The sequence below is a fragment of the Hoplias malabaricus genome, chromosome 5 (assembly GCF_029633855.1).
Source record: "Hoplias malabaricus isolate fHopMal1 chromosome 5, fHopMal1.hap1, whole genome shotgun sequence".
NCBI classification, from domain to species: Eukaryota; Metazoa; Chordata; class Actinopteri; order Characiformes; family Erythrinidae; genus Hoplias; species Hoplias malabaricus.
In genome coordinates, this window is record NC_089804.1 from 3320029 (window position 1) to 3339783 (window position 19755).

Here is a 19755-nt window from a genome sequence, read left to right on the forward strand (position 1 = left end):
GGCTGAATCCCTTTTTGATTGACAGCGAAATGAGCGAATCAGCGATCCTTTGGTGTAAAGATCCGTGGGAGCACAGGCAGACACACTTCACATGGGCCAAGGCCATTTAAGCAGCCTAGCTCTGCTGGCCATTGAGAGGACACTAGTCAAGTCCCTGGAAAAGACGCCTTGTTGGTACGACAGGGGCACAGATCATTTTCTTAAAAAGGAACGGAGGGTAGAATTTACGTATAAATAAACCGACACATTGTATGATGTAGGCCGAAATTGAGCTTCCCCTCCTTGAAAGACCAGCATCCACCACTGGTTTGTACTATGCAGTGGAAAAGATCCCAGTGGCAGCAAGGATGTGAAACTTCACTGGTGGTGTTTCTGAATTGTCCATCTCAAGAGTTCTGAAGACACGTCCACCACTTTAAAGATTCCCCACGGTCTTTCCAGTGCATCACCTCTTTCTTAAACACTGATAGACTGTGCTTTGATCTGTTTCAACCAATTGGGGTCGACACTGACCTGCACAGGAAGTGTCTGAACATGTCTGACCTTCCTCCACCAGGCTCTGGTGCCCCGCGTTGGGCTGAAGCTGTCGGACGTCCAGACACTGTAAAAAGTCAGTCTGCAGGACTCTCACTGGGATTGTTTTCCTCATCTGGATCTGGAGTTTCATCTTGGAATCGAGTGTGGAAAGTGGAGAGTGATTGATTCTGCTCATTTATGGGGTGTTTGGTTACATCTAACTTTCAGAGTTTCCGTCCTGACGGCCACAGCCACTGGTGAATTTTGGTTATACCCAGAGTTCTTACCAGTGCTGACCATTCAGAATTCACGTCCAGCCGTAATCCAGCACATGTGTGTTTATACAGCACAGAATAACACACACACACACACACACACACACACACACACACACACACACACTTTCTCTCTCTTCTATGTCTGTTGTCTTGGTTTGTGACAAACACACAAAAAAATAAATAAACACATTGTAAACACAATGGCTGTAAATGGGTGAGTGTATGAGTGAATTGGTGAGTGTATGAGTGACTGAGTGAATGTATGAATGACTGGGTGAGTGACTGAGTGAATGTGTGAATGACTGGGTGAGTGACTGAGTGAATGTGTGAATGACTGGATAAGTAACTGAGTGACTGCGTGAGTGACTGGGTAAGTGACTGAGTGAATGTGTGAATGACTGGATAAGTGACTGAGTGACTGCGTGAGTGTATGAGTGACTGGGTGAGTGACTGAATGAATGTGTGAATGACTGGATGAGTGTGAATGACTGGGTGAGTGACTGGATGAGTGTGAATGACTGGGTGAGTGACTGAGTGTGTGTAGAAACCCTTTGATGTATTTTAATAAGAGGGACAGCAGGAGTGTGGTATTAGAAGACCCCCATATTTATTAGAATTGCATTCACAGAGCAGCACTGGTCTGGCTTCTGAATCATGTTTTTGGTTTAGAGCTCCCTTAAGACAGAATAAAGAGGAAACCTGAGATCCAGCTGGCTAATGCTACCCTTATAATTTACCTAGCCTAAAGGTTACAAACATTACTGAGATTAGTGTCTAACAACAGGCAGTTACCCATTTCCAGATTTAGGAAATCAGGCATGCAAATCAGAAAAGAACTTGCAGAGTTTCACCTCTCTGTACTGTCTCTTTTATATCTCAGTAGATCCACCTTAATATCTCTGTACTGTCTCCTTTATATCTCTGTAGAGCCACCTTAATATCTCTGTACTGTCTCTTTTATATCTCTGTAGATCCACATTAATATCTCTGTACTGTCTGTTTTATATCTCTGTAGATCCACATTAATATCTCTGTACTGTCTCTTTTATATCTCTGTAGATCCACATTAATGTCTCTGTACTGTCTCTTTTATATCTCAGTAGATCCACCTTAATATCTCTGTACTGTCTCTTTTATATCTCTGTAGATCCACATTAATATCTCTGTACTGTCTGTTTTATATCTCTGTAGAGCCACCTTAATATCTATGTACTGTCTCTTTTATATCTCAGTAGATCCACCTTAATATCTCTGTACTGTCTCTTTTATATCTCAGTAGATCCACATTAATATCTCTGTACTGTCTCCTTTATATCTCTGTAGATCCACATTAATATCTCTGTACTGTCTCTTTTATATCTCAGTAGATCCACCTTACTATCTCTGTACTGTCTCTTTTATATCTCTGTAGATCCACTTTAATATCTCTGTACTGTCTCTTTTATATCTCTGTAGATCCACTTTAATATCTCTGTACTGTCTCTTTTATATCTCTGTAGATCCACATTAATATCTCTGTACTGTCTCCTTTATATCTCTGTTAATCCACCTTAATATCTCTGTGCTGTCTCCTTAATGTCTTTAATATCTGTGTAGATCCACATTAATATTCCTCTAGTGTCTCCTTAAGATCTCTACAGTGTCTTATTAAGATCTCTGCAGTGCCACCCTAACATTCCTGTAGTTCCTCCTTAGTTTAGATGCAGTTCATCCTTAATATCTCTGTAGATTCACCTTAATATCTCTGAAGTGTATCTTTTAATATCTCTGTAGCTCCTCATTAATATCTCTGCAGTTGCACCTTAACATTTCTGTTTTGTCACTAATTCTCTGTAGACTACTTAATATCTCTGGCATTCCACCTTAATATATCTGTAGTTCCACATTAATATTCCTGTAGTTCCTCAATGATGTTTCTGTAGAGTCTTATTAATATCTCTGTAGTTCCACCTTCATATCAGTGTGATTCTACCTTAATATTCCACGTTAATATCTCTCCAGCTCTAGTCATTGTTCAAGTGGCAGTTCTAGGACCTCATTTTCCAGCTCTTCCTACATCCTCCCTGACCCAGTCGGCGGTCCCGATCCCAGCTGGGGTCCGGACAGACCTAAAGCCCAGTTCCCACCCGTTTCTCCCGGAGCTCCCAGGGTTTATCTGAGGTCCGTGTCCCTGAGTTAGACCCCAGTCAGTCTGCAGCGATAGTGGCCTGTTGAAAGCAGTGGTTTTGTGTGATGTGTAATTGCTTAAACTCTGCCGTCCCGGGGTGGGGGTGCATCAGGGGGGTAGGGTTGGGGTGGTTGTTAGTGGTCTGGGTTTGGTTAGAGTTAGTCAGAACTCTGTTACTCACGTCAAGCCCCCGGAGGATCACACATGCACACTCTTACAATTACAGGATTTCTGACTTGGACACACAGTTCTTGGCACAACCTTCCGGCGTGAGATGGACCCAAGCCTTAATGGGATCTGTGTGTTGTGTGGATGCTTACCAAGTCAGTGCCGTAACATTCCTCAGGGGCAGTGGCTCCCCACCCATGGTTCTGGGGGAACCTAGGCTCTGTGGTTTTTCTGGTAACACTTCCACACATCATTACTATACGCTTCTTCATGTGGTATAGCGGGTCCACACTGTACCGTCCTGTACATGGGAGCAGTATGGAGACTCTTGGCTGGGAACATGGGTTCAGAGGACTTTTAAAGACCTCCACTGATTTTATTATATCATAACAAGTGAATTTAACTCTGGCCCAACACCCAGTTCATCACTTACCGCATACATCCATCTTGGGGCAGCAAATGATCAATCAGTTCTTGAAGTTGGACAGTCATCATTTTGACCACATTGTGATGATCATGTTTTGGTCAGAGTTTCTCCTGGGGTGTTCCCGGTGTGCAGTGGTCAGTACCGACCAAACGCTGTCCTAGGAAAGTCAACAGGGTCATTGGCACCCAAGGCTCCCTGATGGGCGAGGGGATTGAAGGGGTCAGCAGGGGCAACTAACTATTCATCCAGGGCTCCAGACTAAATGTTTAAAGAATCAAAATGGTTTTCTTAGTTTTTTCCTCTTTATTATTGGGTTTTCTGTCCTTAAAAACATTTATAACCCATTCTTTTGACCTGCTGTGTTTGTTTCTGTGATTAAATCCTCAGTAAACAGTGTGTAAATACATTTAGAGTTCAGTTCTTTTCCACATTCAATAGCTGCCACTTTTCAGATTTTTCCAGATTCAATAGCTGCCAGTGTAGACTGTAAATCTTATATTTTATTTGTTTAACAAGTGGCCCTAAAAGTGTCATATTTAACCCATGAGTGACACTGTTTCCCCTCTTACCATTTCTATGGGAATCAAGGAGAAACCAAATTTTACAGCACACAACACTGTCATCCGAAAGCTTTTGTCTCATTCCATGTGCTACTTCTACTAGCCCCGGGACAGCGGGACATTAGCCTGGAGCCCTGCTCAGCGGTCGACCTTCCTAGGCTTGTTTTTTTCTGTACTGACCACCACAGACTGGGAACGCCCTCAAGACCTGTCCCTTTGGAGAAGCTCTGACTATCCTCTTGGGGGTTTAACCAGTGTGCACCGGTCAGTATCTACCAAAACTGGTCATAAGGAGGATTACCTGTGAACTGGCTACAAGGTCTACTGTAGCACAGTGCTGAATGAGTTAATGGTGTTCTGATGGAAAGGGGTCGGGGCACAGCAGGGGGGCTCTGTGTACACCCCTGACCTTGCCACAAGTTCATGACATGCCCTTTTGTGCAGGTTTTGACCACTTCACTCTGGGAGCATCCTATTAGACCGACACTTTCAGAGATAATCTGATACAAACATTATGACCATCTCATTGTGGCCCTCCAAAAGGTCACCTGCTCCCTGATATATCCCTCAACCCCTTCTTGACAGGGGGCGCAGTAACCCGTTCATCAGTGTCCTTCACGTCACCTGGCCGTGGTTTTAATCTTGTAGCTGATCTGAGTATGTGGCCGACAGCGCACACATCCATCGTTAGGACTAGACCACGGCCGAGAACGCCGTTCACCTGAGGGTGCACTTTCCAGGAATAAGCCAATCATGTGGTGGCAGGGTGGGTGTGGCCAGAGGAGGGATCAAAGCGCTGTGACATCATCGATGACTGTGTGAAGCCGGTAATCAGCTCGGTCTCTATTTGTGTCTCGCTTTAATCCCGTGAGCTCCACCAAGCTCAGTTAGAGCTAAACCTAAAGACTAGCCCCCAGCAGTAGCCATGCACTCTCACTCAGTCACTCAGACACACACACACACACACACTGGGGTCAGCATTTACATCAGAGCTGCTCACGTGACCCATGCCCTCCCTCATTACCACGGAAACCCTAACAGGATTTTCTCCACCAAAGATAAAGGGGTGGGCTCAGTTGCCATAGCAATGGAGAAAGGAAAACCACATGTTTATCACCTCATATGTCATATTAAGGTATGTATGAATCAGTGAGAAAGATTCTATGACTGGAATAAAAGCTCCTGTTTCCCCCAAAAATAACTTTACAGGAAAAAGAACCAGGATGACTGGATGATTGTGTGAGTGACTGGGTGATTGTGTGAGTGACTGGGTGATTGTGTGAGTGACTGGGTGACTGTGTGAGTGACTGGGTGATTGTGTGAGTGACTGGGTGATTGTGTGAGTGACTGGGTGACTGTGTGAGTGACTGGGTGATTGTGTGAGTGACTGGGTGACTGTGTGAGTGACTGAGTGATTGTGTGAGTGACTGGGTGATTGTGTGAGTGACTGGGTGATTGTGTGAGTGACTGGGTGACTGTGTGAGTGACTGGGTGATTGTGTGAGTGACTGGGTGACTGTGTGAGTGACTGGGTGACTGTGTGAGTGACGGTGACTGTGTGAGTGAATGTGAGAGTGACTGGGTGAGTGTGTGAGTGACTGAGTGAGTGTATGAGTGACTGAGTGAGTTTGTCAGTGACTGGGTGATTGTGGGAGTGACTGAATGGGTGTATGAGTGACTGGGTGATTGTGGGAGTGACTGGTTGAGTGTGTGAATGACCGGTTGATTGTGAGAGTGACTGAGTGAGTGTGTGAATGACTGAATGAGTGTATGAGTGACTGGATGAGTGTGTGGTGCCCAGTCCAGTGTGTGTTCTGCCTTGCACCCAGTGATCCCAGGTAAGCTCCAGAGCAACTGTGACCCTGATGAGGATGAAGTGATTACAGATTATGAATGAATGAATGCTATGTAGCTATGTAATATGTTGTTTTAAGCCCCAGTTAATCAGTAAACATTTTGGAGTCCGTTTGAACATCTCAGCATGGTCCGTGTCCGACAGGACGATGCTAATTAAAGGCGTATGATCTTCCATGGCTTAGCCACTTTAGCTCCAGTGCAAAACTTTGATCTGCTTCCTTTCATTTTTCCATTCGGTTTGTGGGAAATGCTCCTCGAGGATTGGCTAATGAACTGCTGTTCTACTGTGGTCAGGGATGTAGAACATTGCTCTCTCTCTGTGTGTGTGTGTGTGTGTGTGTGTGTGTGTGTGTGTGTGTGTATGTGTATGTGTGTGTGTGTGTGTGTGTGTGTGTGTGTGTGTGTGCACTGATGGGTTTAGAGATTTCTGAGTTAGGTTTAAAAGCTGTGGTTGAGGGGGTTTTGATGAGGAAAATATTGAGACGTTCTTAGTCATGCCGTACAAACAAATGGAAGACACGTGAGAGCACATTGCAGATGACGGCCAAGGATGTTCTCACGCCGCTTGGCGCTCTACACTTCACAGCCATCTCACAGATCATATTTGATCCTTTATTTATTTAAAAATGATCAATCAGTTACTTTTACCACCAGAAAAATAACAAACAATGTTTACGACGGTCACTAACTACAACCTCATTTCCAAAAAAGGGTTGGGACATTGTGCTACATGTAATAAAAACAGAGCACAATCACAACAACTCTAAAACTCTAAAACAATACAAACACAACATTTTAAAATATTGCAAATAAAGTTTAATGTTTTTTTTTTTAACAATATTTGCCCATTTTGTAAATGATTACTGCAACACATCCCTAAAGTGTTGGGAAAGGGGAATATTTACCAGTTTTGCAACAGCACTGTGTATGAGTTTGGGAACTGAGGAGACCAGTTGCTGTAGTTTTGAAATGTAACTGTTTTCTGATTCTTGGTTTGTTACAGGACTCCAGTCTCTCAACAGCTTCATAAAGCCCCAGTTGTTCTCAGTGGGGCACAGGTCTGGAGTAGTTTATCTCCCTGACTCTTTTACGATGGAGTCGTACTGTTGTAATCCGTACAGAATGTGGACTGGCCTCATTTTACTGAAATAAACAAGGCCTTCCCTGTTTCTGGATCCTGTTTATATCCGCTTTCTTCTTTGCATTTATGAGTTTTGTGTTTGTGGATGTGGTGATAAACAGACAGTGGTTTTTGGGAAGTGTTTCTGACCCATGCAGTGATTTCCACCACAGAAACCCTGTCTGTTTTTAATTCACTGCTGTCTGAGGGCCCAAAGACCACAGCCACAGACACTGGTTTTAAGCATCGTCTCGTTCACATAGAGATTTCTCCAGATTCTCTGAAACCTTTATGATATGAGCTGTACAAGTTCTTCACAATTTTAAGTTGAGAAATATTATCGTTGAATTAGTTCACTGTTTGCACATGCAGACTTTAACAAAGTGAAAGACTTCTGAAAAACTCAACCTCTCTGACCCTGACTTTTTTGGAACATGTTGCTGGCATCAATGATAATCATAAACTCTCTTCCGACCTGCAGCCACAACATTCCTGTAATCTTTGGCCATTTATATATTAACCCAAAGCAGTGGGGTTTCTGGGGCCATTTATGATCAGATCATCAACCGGCTACACCTTACACAGGGGCTTACTCACTGGGCCTGGTCTGTGTGTACCCAACTCTGCCACAGGCTCCTCCCCTCATCAGTGTTTCACTGAATTAAGCCCAGGACACATCCGGAAGGCTCAACAGTTAAGTCTGGCATCCCAGACCCAGCCCCCTCCAAGCTTGCTTTACAGCCCTGCCATACCCTTAACCATCTACAACCGCAAATCCACATAGGCCTCCCTAGTGACGAAGGCTGTACTGAGCCCCACTGGCACCGTTAATGCAATCAATTATAAAATGGGCAAATATTATTAAAGAATCAATAAAATGTAATAATAATAAAAAAAACTTTTTAAATGAAATACATTAATACCTTGACTTACGAGTTTAATTTGTTCTGTGACCGAGCTCATCACTCAATTTATTCATATATCAAATTAAATTTCACTATTAAAATGAATTGAAATGTTATCTATTCCAGCCCCAAAAACCACAACACTTTTTTGCTACATTTTTTTTAAATAAGAAAAATGTAATTAATATAATGTTTCTGTGCTCGTTTAACTCAACTTACTCACTACACATTTAATGTTACAATGCTACAAAAACAGCTATGCAACAGAGATGTATGGCCAGATAACCAACTGAACTGAACGCTCGTTGGGCCACCTAGTGGCAGGTGGTGTAAGCTCGCTCACATCACTCGTAACTCTTCGCTTCCATTAGTTTGAGTCTTATCTCACTGGACCAATGTGTCATGGCTAGGACAAACATCAGCGCGACACCACCTCACCACAGGTGTGCCCCAAGGCTCAGTGCTGGGACCCGTCCTCTTTGCCTTGTACACCACCTCTCTAGGCCCAATCATACATTCGCATGGCTTCTCCTATCACTGCTATGCAGATGACACACAGCTCTATTTATCCTTTCGTCCAGGTGACACTTCAGTGGCAACTCGAATCTCTGACTGTCTCTCTGACATATCTACATGGATTAAGGAACATTACCTCCAACTGAATTTATTCAAAACTGAACTACTGGTCCTCCCAGCCAAGCAAGCTATTCTCCACAACATCAGCATCAAGCTAGAGTCCCTATCAGTGGCTCCCACCAAGGCTGTAAGAAACCTGGGTGTCATGGTTGATGACCAGCTGACCTTCGCAGATCACGTTACCGCTGTAGCTCGATCATGCCGCTTCTCCCTATTCAACATAAGGAAGATTAGGCCATACCTAACTCAACATGCAACACAGCTCCTCGTTCAGACGTTAGTAATCTCCCGTCTTCACTATTGCAACGCCCTCCTGACAGGTCTTCCGGTCTGTGCTGTGAGACCGCTACAGATGATCCAGAATGCTGCAGCACACCTGGTCTTCAACCTGCCAAAAAGAGCACATGTCACGTCCCTATTAGTTGATCTGCATTGGCTACCCTTTGCTGCTCGCATCAAATTTAAATCACTAATGATGGCCTTCAGAGTATTCACTGGTTCTGCTCCCATCTTCTTATAGACTCTTAAAACCATATGTTAGCGCCCGCCCTCTCCATTCCTCAAAGGAGTGCCAACTAACACGACCAACCCCCCGTACAGTTCAGTCAAGGCTATTCTCATCTCTGGTACCACGCTGGTGGAACGAGCTTCCAAGCACTATCAGAGCAACAGAAACCCTCTCTGCATTCAAGAAATCATTGAAAACCCAGCTCTTCCGAGAGTATCTCTTGCACTGAAAGTCTTTCTTTAATGCACTTATTACTTCCTGCATATTGCACTCAGTGTAAAGTATTTTGTATACATTGTGCTGTAGTTTGAATGTTAGATCCTCTTTTTGTAAGTCGCTTTGGATAAAAGGTTCTGACAAATGCATAAATGTAAGTGTAAAAATGCACAAACTAGTCAGGTTTCTCTCAGGGTGATTCCACTTAAGTTCTTATGTGTTTTGACAGGTGAGACCTTCTGAAATGCAAGACCTCTTGGGGCAGAGTCAAGCAGATTTGGGTAGAGCTGACACACACACACACACACACACACACACACACACGTTTCCCGGATTAATTGAGTGTGAAACACCATCCAGTCTGACGTCTATGGGAATGACACACATGAGAACCATTTAAAGACTGGACTTTACGTCACTGTGTAAATCTGCTACAAAACAAACACTGATAAGCCTTGTTTAGAGTGGTGTCCTGATCCAGGGACTTCCTTTCAAAGTTTCCCAAAAAAATGGAGGTTTGGACAGAGGTCTTCTTCAGTTTTGCTAACAGGGTACTTCTGAAGTCAGAATAGTTTCACTGGAGTGGAAAACTGTGTACAAATCTGCAGTTTGGCCACCTCTACCTCCTCCCTGGATATTTATAAACATGCATGGGTCGCATTCAGGATTTCAGCCACCTCTGTTTATCCACATACAGTATAAACAATGTCCTGCCTTGATATAGAACAAGACATAGTTCACTACAGAGCATCCAGCACCGACCATTTCCCAAGTTAAGTTTAATGATGTCATTTTTCCCTAAACATTTGACCCTCCTTCATTGAAAATTAAGTTAATAGCGGACACCACCCTATTGCAATAAATTTCACACAGTCTTTAACACCAAAAGTTGGATCCAGTTCTGTTTAGTTTCAATTACAAGGTCATGTTTGTTTAGTGACCCATGACTCCAGAGGTTTCTCTGGACTCAAAAATACTGCGCTCTATTAATTTTATTACACAGCCTTTGGCGGACTGAAGGTCCACTCCAGCTGCACGGTGCTCAACGGAGAAAGGAGTATAGTCAGGAATTTAGAGTGTCTCTAAATGTTTCTGTTTAACTGCATGTAGGGGTAAATGGCTGTAGCTGGTGTGTGTCAGTATTTTAGTGCTGTAACTGTATGTAGGAATAAACAGCTGTAGCCGGTGTATGTCAGTATTTCGGTGCTGTAACTGTATGTAGGAGTAAATGGCTGTAGCTGGTGTGTGTCAGTATTTCGGTGCTGTAACTGTATGTAGGAATAAACAGCTGTAGCTGGTGTGTGTCAGTATTTCGGTGCTGTAACTGTATGTAGGAGTAAATGGCTGTAGCTGATGTGTGTCAGTATTTCGGTGCTGTAACTGTATGTAGGAGTAAACGGCTGTAGCAGGTGTGTGTCAGTATTTCAGTGCTGTAACTGTATGTAGGAATAAACAGCTGTAGCTGGTGTGTGTCAGTATTTCGGTGCTGTAACTGTATGTAGGAATAAACAGCTGTAGCTGGTGTGTGTCAGTATTTCGGTGCTGTAACTGTATGTAGGAGTAAACGGCTGTAGCTGATGTGTGTCAGTATTTCGTTGCTGTAACTGTATGTAGGAGTAAACGGCTGTAGCTGGTGTGTGTCAGTATTTCAGTGCTGTAACTGTATGTAGGAATAAACAGCTGTAGCTGGTGTGTGTCAGTATTTCGGTGCTGTAACTGTATGTAGGAATAAACAGCTGTAGCTGGTGTGTGTCAGTATTTCGGTGCTGTAACTGTATGTAGGAGTAAACGGCTGTAGTTGATGTGTGTCAGTATTTCAGTGCTGTAACTGTATGTAGGATTAAACGGCTGCAGCCGGTGTGTGTCAGTATTTCGGTGCTGTAACTGTATGTAGGAGTAAACGGCTGTAGCTGGTGTGTGTCAGTATTTCGGTGCTGTAACTGTATGTAGGAGTAAACGGCTGTAGCTGGTGTGTGTCAGTATTTCGGTGCTGTAACTGTATGTAGGAGTAAACGGCTGTAGCTGGTGTGTGTCAGTATTTTGGTGCTGTAACTGTATGTAGGAGTAAACGGCTGTAGCTGGTGTGTGTCAGTATTTCAGTGCTGTAACTGTATGTAGGAGTAATTGGCTGTAGCTGGTGTGTGTCAGTATTTCAGTGCTGTAACTGTATGTAGGAGTAAACAGCTGTAGCTGGTGTGTGTCAGTATTTCGGTGCTGTAACTGTATTTAGGATTAAACGGCTGTAGCTGGTGTGTGTCAGTGTTACAGTGTGTAACTATATGTAGGAGTAAACGGTAAAACCTAAACAACAGGTAGTGAATGGTCAATGCACTGCACTGAGAGCAGAAGCACAGGAGCGCCACACTTCAGGAACGCGAGGAGAGTGGTTTTAAACAAAGCAAATCATGTTTATTTCCAGTATGAACTCTGAATTTACATGACATCATTTGAAAATGAGAGAGAGAGAGAGATAGAGAGAGAGAGAGAGAGAGAGAGAGAGAGAGTGTGTGTGTGTGTGTGTGTGTGTGTGTGTGTGTGTGTGTGTGTGTTTGCGTGTGTGTTAGGATCTCTGTGTATTGTCATTCAGCACCAAATGATGAATCTCTGTACTCCCTCATTTCTGAAAGATTCAAGGTCTTATTTTTTGTGTGTTTGTGTGTGTGTGTGTGTATATGTGTGTGTGTGTGTGTGTGTGTGTGTGTGTGTGTACACTGACATCATTGTATATCATCATTACTGTCTAAACCATCAATCTCACTTTATTTTGGAACATTTATATATATATGTGTGTGTGTGTGTGTGTGTGTGTGTGTGTGTGTGTGTGTGTGTGTGTTATCACTGAACAAATATTTTCCCTTGTAGAGAAATAATAACCTAAGGCAGTACATTTCCTTTAAGGAATGTCTGGAAAAATGAGATTATAGAAAAACAATATTCTCACTCCTTCAATACATGTATTATTATTATTATTATTATTATTATTATTAAAATGACCATACCATCGCCCTATACCCTGATTAAACAAGTTGTGTAGGGCCCTGCAAATTAGTGATGTTAAAAAATGTACGTTATACGTGTACCAATGCACTCTCAAAGTCCCTTACTATTTCATTCCACCTTAAAAAGTGAAGCTGAGTTCTGTGAAGATTCAAATCCACCTTAAAGGCTGCGGACATATACACACAGTCACACAAACTCTGGCTTATACACATCTTAAACAGTAAAGCAGTTTAAACTGCCTGGATAACACTGCTGCACCATTTGAAGGCTGAAGAATAAACAGCCATGGTCAGAATTTACTGGGTTTACAGGGTTTAATCAGGTCCCCTCTGTTAACTCTGATCCAGGGTCAGTATTTACTGGGTTTACAGGGTTTAATCAGGTCCCCTCTCTTAACTCTGATCCATGGTCAGTATTTACTGGGTTTACAGGGTTTAATCAGGTCCCCTCTGTTAACTCTGATCCAGGGTCAGTATTTACTGGGTTTACAGGGTTTAATCAGGTCCCCTCTGTTAACTCTGATCCAGGGTCAGTATTTACTGGGTTTACAGGGTTTAATCAGGTCCCCTCTCTTAACTCTGATCCATGGTCAGTATTTACTGGGTTTACAGGGTTTAATCAGGTCCCCTCTGTTAACTCTGATCCAGGGTCAGTATTTACTGGGTTTACAGGGTTTAATCAGGTCCCCTCTGTTAACTCTGATCCAGGGTCAGTATTTACTGGGTTTACAGGGTTTAATCAAGTCCCCCTCTGTTAACTCTGATCCAGGGTCAGTATTTACTGGGTTTACAGGGTTTAATCAGGTCCCCTCTGTTAACTCTGATCCAGGGTCAGTATTTACTGGGTTTACAGGGTTTAATCAAGTCCCCCTCTGTTAACTCTGATCCAGGGTCAGTATTTACTGGGTTTACAGGGTTTAATCAGGTCCCGCATTGTTAACTCTGATCCAGCGTCAGTATTTACTGGGTTTACAGGGTTTAATCAGGTCCCCCTCTGTTAACTCTGATCCATCCATCCATCCATCCATTATCTGTAACCGCTTATCCAATTTAGGGTTGCGGGGGGTCCAGAGCCTACCTGGAATGATTGGGCGCAAGGCGGGAATACACCCTGGAGGGGACGCCAGTCCTTCACAGGGCAACACAGACACACACACATTCACTCACACACTCACACCTACGGACACTTTCGAGTCGCCAATCTACCTGCAACGTGTGTTTTTGGACTGTGGGAGGAAACCGGAGCACCCGGAGGAAACTAACTCTGATCCATGGTCAGTATTTACTGGGTTTACAGGGTTTAATCAGGTCCCTATCTTTTAACTCTGATTCAGGGTCAGTATTCACTGGGTTTACAGGGTCTAATCAGGTCCTGCATTGTTAACTCTGATCCAGGGTCAGTATTCACTGGGTTTAATCAGGTCCTGTTTTCTTAACTCTGATCCAGGGTCAGTAGTTACTGGGTTTACAGGGTTTAATCAGGTCCCTATCTTTTAACTCTGATTCAGGGTCAGTATTCACTGGGTTTACAGGGTCTAATCAGGTCCTGCATTGTTAACTCTGATCCAGGGTCAGTATTCACTGGGTTTACAGGGTTTAATCAGGTCCCGCTTTCGTAACTCTGATCCAGCGTCAGTATTTACTGGGTTTACAGGGTTTAATCAGGTCCCCCTCTGTTAACTCTGATCCAGGGTCAGTATTTACTGGGTTTACATGGTTTAATCAGGTCCCCACTCTGTTAACTCTGATCCAGGGTCAGTATTTACTGGGTTTACAGGGTTTAATCAGGTCCCGCATTGTTAACTCTGATCAGTTATTTACTGAGCTGATTCAGGCTTTAGTCTGCCCCACTCCCCCTCACCCTTGACTCTGATCCAAGGCCAGTGTACCTCTCATCTGTGTGACACAATTCATTTCTAGATCCGAACTCACTGACCCGGCCACTGGAGACTTTTCTGAAGACTACTGATGGGAGGGAGCGATGGACAAGACCAGGGGAAGGGCGTGGCCGCAGCTGGAAGACCAAAACAAAAGCACATGTTCACAAACAATAGGAAAAATGAAAACAAGAAACAGACGAATGCAAGGTCAAGGCTGAACAGGAAGGTTTCAGTGACAGAGTGAGACAGTGACCATCGGCGAAAGCCGCCCTCACTGCTGAAGCATGCTGAGGAATGATCGGAATGTGCCGTAATCCGTTAAAAAGGCTCCAGCGGGTCCAAAACAGACGGAAAACTGACGTCTCTGTGGATACTTCATCTCTCTCGTCTGATAAATATTTCCCTGGTGGTGAAGTCTGACATGTGCAATTTGAGGAAATTTTGTTGAGTGCTAAATACCTTTTATGTCCAAATGTTGACACCTGCTCACCCAGCGTTTCTGCAAGCCCTGGTGGTCTATTATCGAGGGTAAACCTGTTCAAAAGAATGAGATCCTTCATTACAGAAGAAACACTGGAGGACATATTGTCCCGGTATGTGCTGACTTAAGTGTCCGTAGCACCCCAGATTCCAGAGGTAGCTGGGTCTGGGTGTTTAACCACAGATGTAGAGGAGGACACTGTCTCAGGCTCCAATCCCAATGGGAGTGTTTTGCTGGGTTGCAGTCTTTCGGAGGTGGTCTATCAGGTCTTCACAGGGCAAGAAACCTACTGGCCCCAGTAAGGGCAAATGGCTGTGTCAGGGGATGGGCAGATGCAGACTGGACACCAGACCATTTCAGAGGTGGCTGCAGTCTTCCTCAAGCCATTTTTACATATGAAGCTCAGACATTTTCCAGAGAGGATCTTTCACACATGTAGTACACAGCTGGAAGTCTTCTGTATCAGATGTGTTCTCAAAGCTGGAAATGTTTTGCATGCTTTAGGCATGGGGCAGCACCTGTTCAGAGTGTGGAGGAGATAGAAAGGATTCTCCGGGACATTAGCGGCTCTGTTCACATGGCGGCTCACTCTGACATTACCCAGACTGTTTACCGGGAGGTCTGGAAGGGTAAAGTCAGCGTAATGTCCGGGACAAATGTTACAGACATCTGCATTCACACATACACCCCACTGCTTAAAGTCCAGAAGGTTTCTGGGTTACCGTGGTTGTGGAAACTAAACTTAGGGATATGTGAGACATAGAGAGAGAGAGAGAAGCTTTATGGATTGGACTCCTGTTTATGGATGGCTATGGCATCACTTTTGGGACCCACTGATACAGGCAGTAGGTTGTTTTAAAGTGACATTCTAATATACCCTGTGTTTTGTGCGGTTTGCTCAAAATATTTCAATCAATAAATCACAAGGAACATGTGTCAAGTACCAAATGCTCCTGTTAATGAGGGAGAAAGTTCAAGAATTTGACTGAATAATGGCTTAAAAGAACGAAAGTGAGGCAGCTTCCTGTTCAGAATCGTCTTGTCTGAGTTTCTTGTTGATGTTTTAAATCTGTCACCAATGCAGACACAGCACCAACACAACAGTGTACAACACAAGCTCACTTCTCACAACCACAGGGGGCTGGAGTCAGCTTTAGATCATATTCACGTCGCGTGTCCCGTTCCACTCTAAATGTTGCAGCAGACGCCATGTACCCAATGCACCATTTAAGGTGGAATGGAAAGCTGATTTGAGTGTGTGGTCTGTGAGGAGCGAGAATGTTATTTTGCACAGTTCTGTGGGGGCTGTGTGGGTCACTGGTGATGGGGTTAAGGGCGACGTTCATGACTTTTATCAAAAAACACTTTGTATAAAACTCTGAGGGTGTTTCCTCTCCATGTGCTGCTCCGTGTGTTTGAGGAGAAAAACAACTGTTGATGTTTATTAAACTCATTTTTATTCACTGTTTGAATTCCCACAGAAACTCATGTGTAACTCGAGCTGTTTAGTTTTGTAACACTTTCGCTCTGTGTTTACTTTCATGCAGTTAGGGCTCTCCTGAATTTAGAGTCAGTTCCATCTACAGCAAAAATAAATAAAATCCTCCAAAATGTAGTTACTCTGCTGTGATCAGAGAATGAGAAAGCCTAGCCTACCAGACCGAGACACTTTGTTTTTTTTGTTTTCATTTTGTTTGTTTTTTTAGCTATTTACAGACACTGGAGCCTTTTCCAGCGCAAACCGAAAGTGTTACAAAACTAAACAGCTCGAGTTACACATGAGTTTCTGTGGGAATTCAAACAGTGAATAAAAATGAGTTTAAAAAACATCAACAGTTGTTTTTCTCCTCAAACACACGGTTCCACTTCTGAAAGTAAACAAAGCAGAGAACAGTGTTTCCCCCGTCACTCATCCCTTTAAAACCCAATGTTACCGTAAGTAACGGAACTATATTCATAAATTTGAGAGACGTCGTGGACCTGAATGTAGTTGTTGCTCCGTTAATCCTCAGGAGAATAAAAGAGAACCACACCACAGTCATCGTGGAGCTCCTTGGTGCCGAGGTCAAGGCGACTCTTCACAAACAAGCTGTGTGTCTCAGTCTTGTGAGCTTTCATTTGTGTCCCTGAGTTAAAGGAGAAGGCAATGGAGATTAAATAGTTATTCCTCTGTCAAAGTTTAAACTAGAAATACCAAAACAAACTCATAATTTTGCAGTGGAAAGAGCATTGATTTGAGACCCCATAAATGTTAAGCACACACATTCAATATATTATTAATATATTCATTAATAATAATAATAATACGAAGAAGAAGGAGACCGGAATCTCTCCAGCGCCCTCTAGTGCCACATTTCCCCCAGTGTTTCCAGCCCACTCTAACTCCTCATAACTGCGCTGAGAAGTGCATCGAGTCCAGACCTTGTGCCGACCATGTGTGAGGGATAAGGCCATAAATCCGGTCTCTCCACGTCTGATCGTTTCCCATTATTTGAAACACTGGCAGAAAACCAGCCTGGCCTTGAAGCGCAGTCTCTTTTCCACGGATTCCAACAGAGTGTCACTGCGTTTATCTCCGCCTGATTTATGGAAGACGTAGTTTAAAGCCACTCTCTTACAGGAAGAGGGAAAGCCAGGCAGCGGAGTCAGGGCTTCCCCTGGAGAGAAGGATAGTTATCTACATAAACGCACACCTAAATGATAAACTAGAGCTGCACAAGGACGGGACACGTGTGCACAACATGTGGAGGCCAGCACAGGACAGTGAGAGCAGATCTGCCACATTTTTATCGGTTCAATAGCCATGAAATGTCAACACCAGTTAAAGACCTGCTACTGTTTTCAGAACAGGTCACACAATGAAAAGTGGAGACACCAGGTTTTCTCCCTGCAGCAATGATCCTTTCTCTCACTACCCACCTCAAGTAGTGTCTCTGTCACAACTCCAAGGTCCTGGAGGTTGTGGGTTTGAGTCCTGCTCCGGGTGACTGTCTGTGAGCAGTGTGGTGTGTTCTCTCTGTGTCTGTGTGGGTTTCTTCCGGGTGACTGTCTGTGAGGAGTGTGGTGTGTTCTCCCTGTGTCTGCGTGGGTTTCCTCCGGGTGACTGTCTGTGAGGAGTGTGGTGTGTTCTCCCTGTGTCTGCGTGGGTTTCTTCCGGGTGACTGTCTGTGAGGAGTGTGGTGTGTTCTCCCTGTGTCTGCGTGGGTTTCCTCCGGGTGACTGTCTGTGAGGAGTGTGGTGTGTTCTCTCTGTGTCTGTGTGGGTTTCTTCCGGGTGACTGTCTGTGAGGAGTGTGGTGTGTTCTCCCTGTGTCTGCGTGGGTTTCTTCCGGGTGACTGTCTGAGAGGAGTGTGGTGTGTTCTCCCTGTGTCTGCGTGGGTTTCCTCCGGGTGACTGTCTGTGAGGAGTGTGGTGTGTTCTCCCTGTGTCTGTGTGGGTTTCCTCCAGGTGCTCCAGTTTCCTCCCACGCTCCAAAAACACACGTTGGTAGGTGGATTGGTGACTCAAATGTGTTCGTAGGTGTGAGTGTTTGAGTGAATGTGTGAGTGTGTGTCGGCTGTGAAGGACTGGCGTGTACTCCAGGGTGTGTTCCCACCTTGCGCCCAGTGATTCCGGGTAGACTCCGGACTCCCTGAACTGGATAAGGGTTACAGACAAATAATGAACGAATGAATATCTACTTCTCTCTTACTCTTTCACTCTTTTTCTCTCTCTCCATTTCACCCTCTCTCTCTCTCTCTCTCTCTCTCTCTCTCTCTCTCTCTCTCTCTCTCTCTCTCTCTCTCTCTCTGTGAGTCTCTCTCTAAACCCGTTAATGTTTCAAGGTCCTCTGTTTGTGAAGTGGCTTTGGCATAATTTGTGTGTGTGTGTGTGTGTGTGTGAGTGTGTGTGTGTGTGTGTGCATGTTCCCTTGAATTCACATTGTTAAATCTTTATTAATGCAAAGCATGTGTGCGTGTGTGTGTGTGTGTGTTTGTGTGTGTGTGTATGCGTGTGTGTGAGAGAGAGAGATGTGGAGAGTAATGGAGATCTGGAATAAAGTCAGAGTTATTTATAATCCCTAGGGGACAAACCTGAAGCTTTTCTGCAGTTCAGCACACTCAGCTCCGCCATGCAGCCGTGCAGAGACAGACATAAATCACTGAGAGGGGAAGGACACTGTCAAATACCGAGTCAAAACACTCAGGACACTGTCAAATCCTGACAAGCCAAGTCAAGATAAACAAGTCTGAGTCAAATCCTGAGTCAAAATAAATGATTCTGAGTCAAATCCTGAATCAAAATAAACGATTCTGAGTCAAATACTGAGTCAAAGTAAATAATTCAAATCCTGAGTCAATTGCCATGTCAAATCATGAGTCAATTGCTGAGTCAAAATAAAAAAATCTGATTCAAATCCTGAGCCACGCTTGTTTAAATCAGACCCTGAATAAAGGTAGGTCCAAGTCAGAACAGAGTCTGAGCCAGAGTCGACTGCTTAGAGAGAGTCAAATGCTGACAGGTCAAAAATGATCCTGAATCTTCACAGCATCTTCTTAAGCAAACACACACACACACACACACACACAATGCAGAAAGCTTGTTTTCTGCATGGGATCGAGTGAAATGAAAAAATCTCAGTCAACCATCACTTTCAGACGAGTGTGGTCAGGGCACCAGTCATTACTCGCTGATCCTGTACCCGTTGAAAGATGGACACCCTCCTGGACCACATTTCACTGATGTTCACGAATACCGTGTGATACTGTGTGTTGAACACAGCTAGAGTCCTGCCATCCACTTTTGTTGTCAGTTGGTGTGTGTTTCTCTTATTGGTCAGGTGAGGGAAGAAAGGGCTTGTGGGAAATGTAGGCTTTTAAGGTAATAATAAATGTTTCAGAACATTTTAGGAAAGGTATGAAAGCGAAGCAGAGCTCTAGAATTATTACAACCACGTTGTTATTCATTCGGTTTGGAAAGAATTACCAAAACTGAGCAGAAGGCCAGTAAATATTTGGTCAGAAAATGCCCACGTTTATGAAGATATGGGATGAAGGCG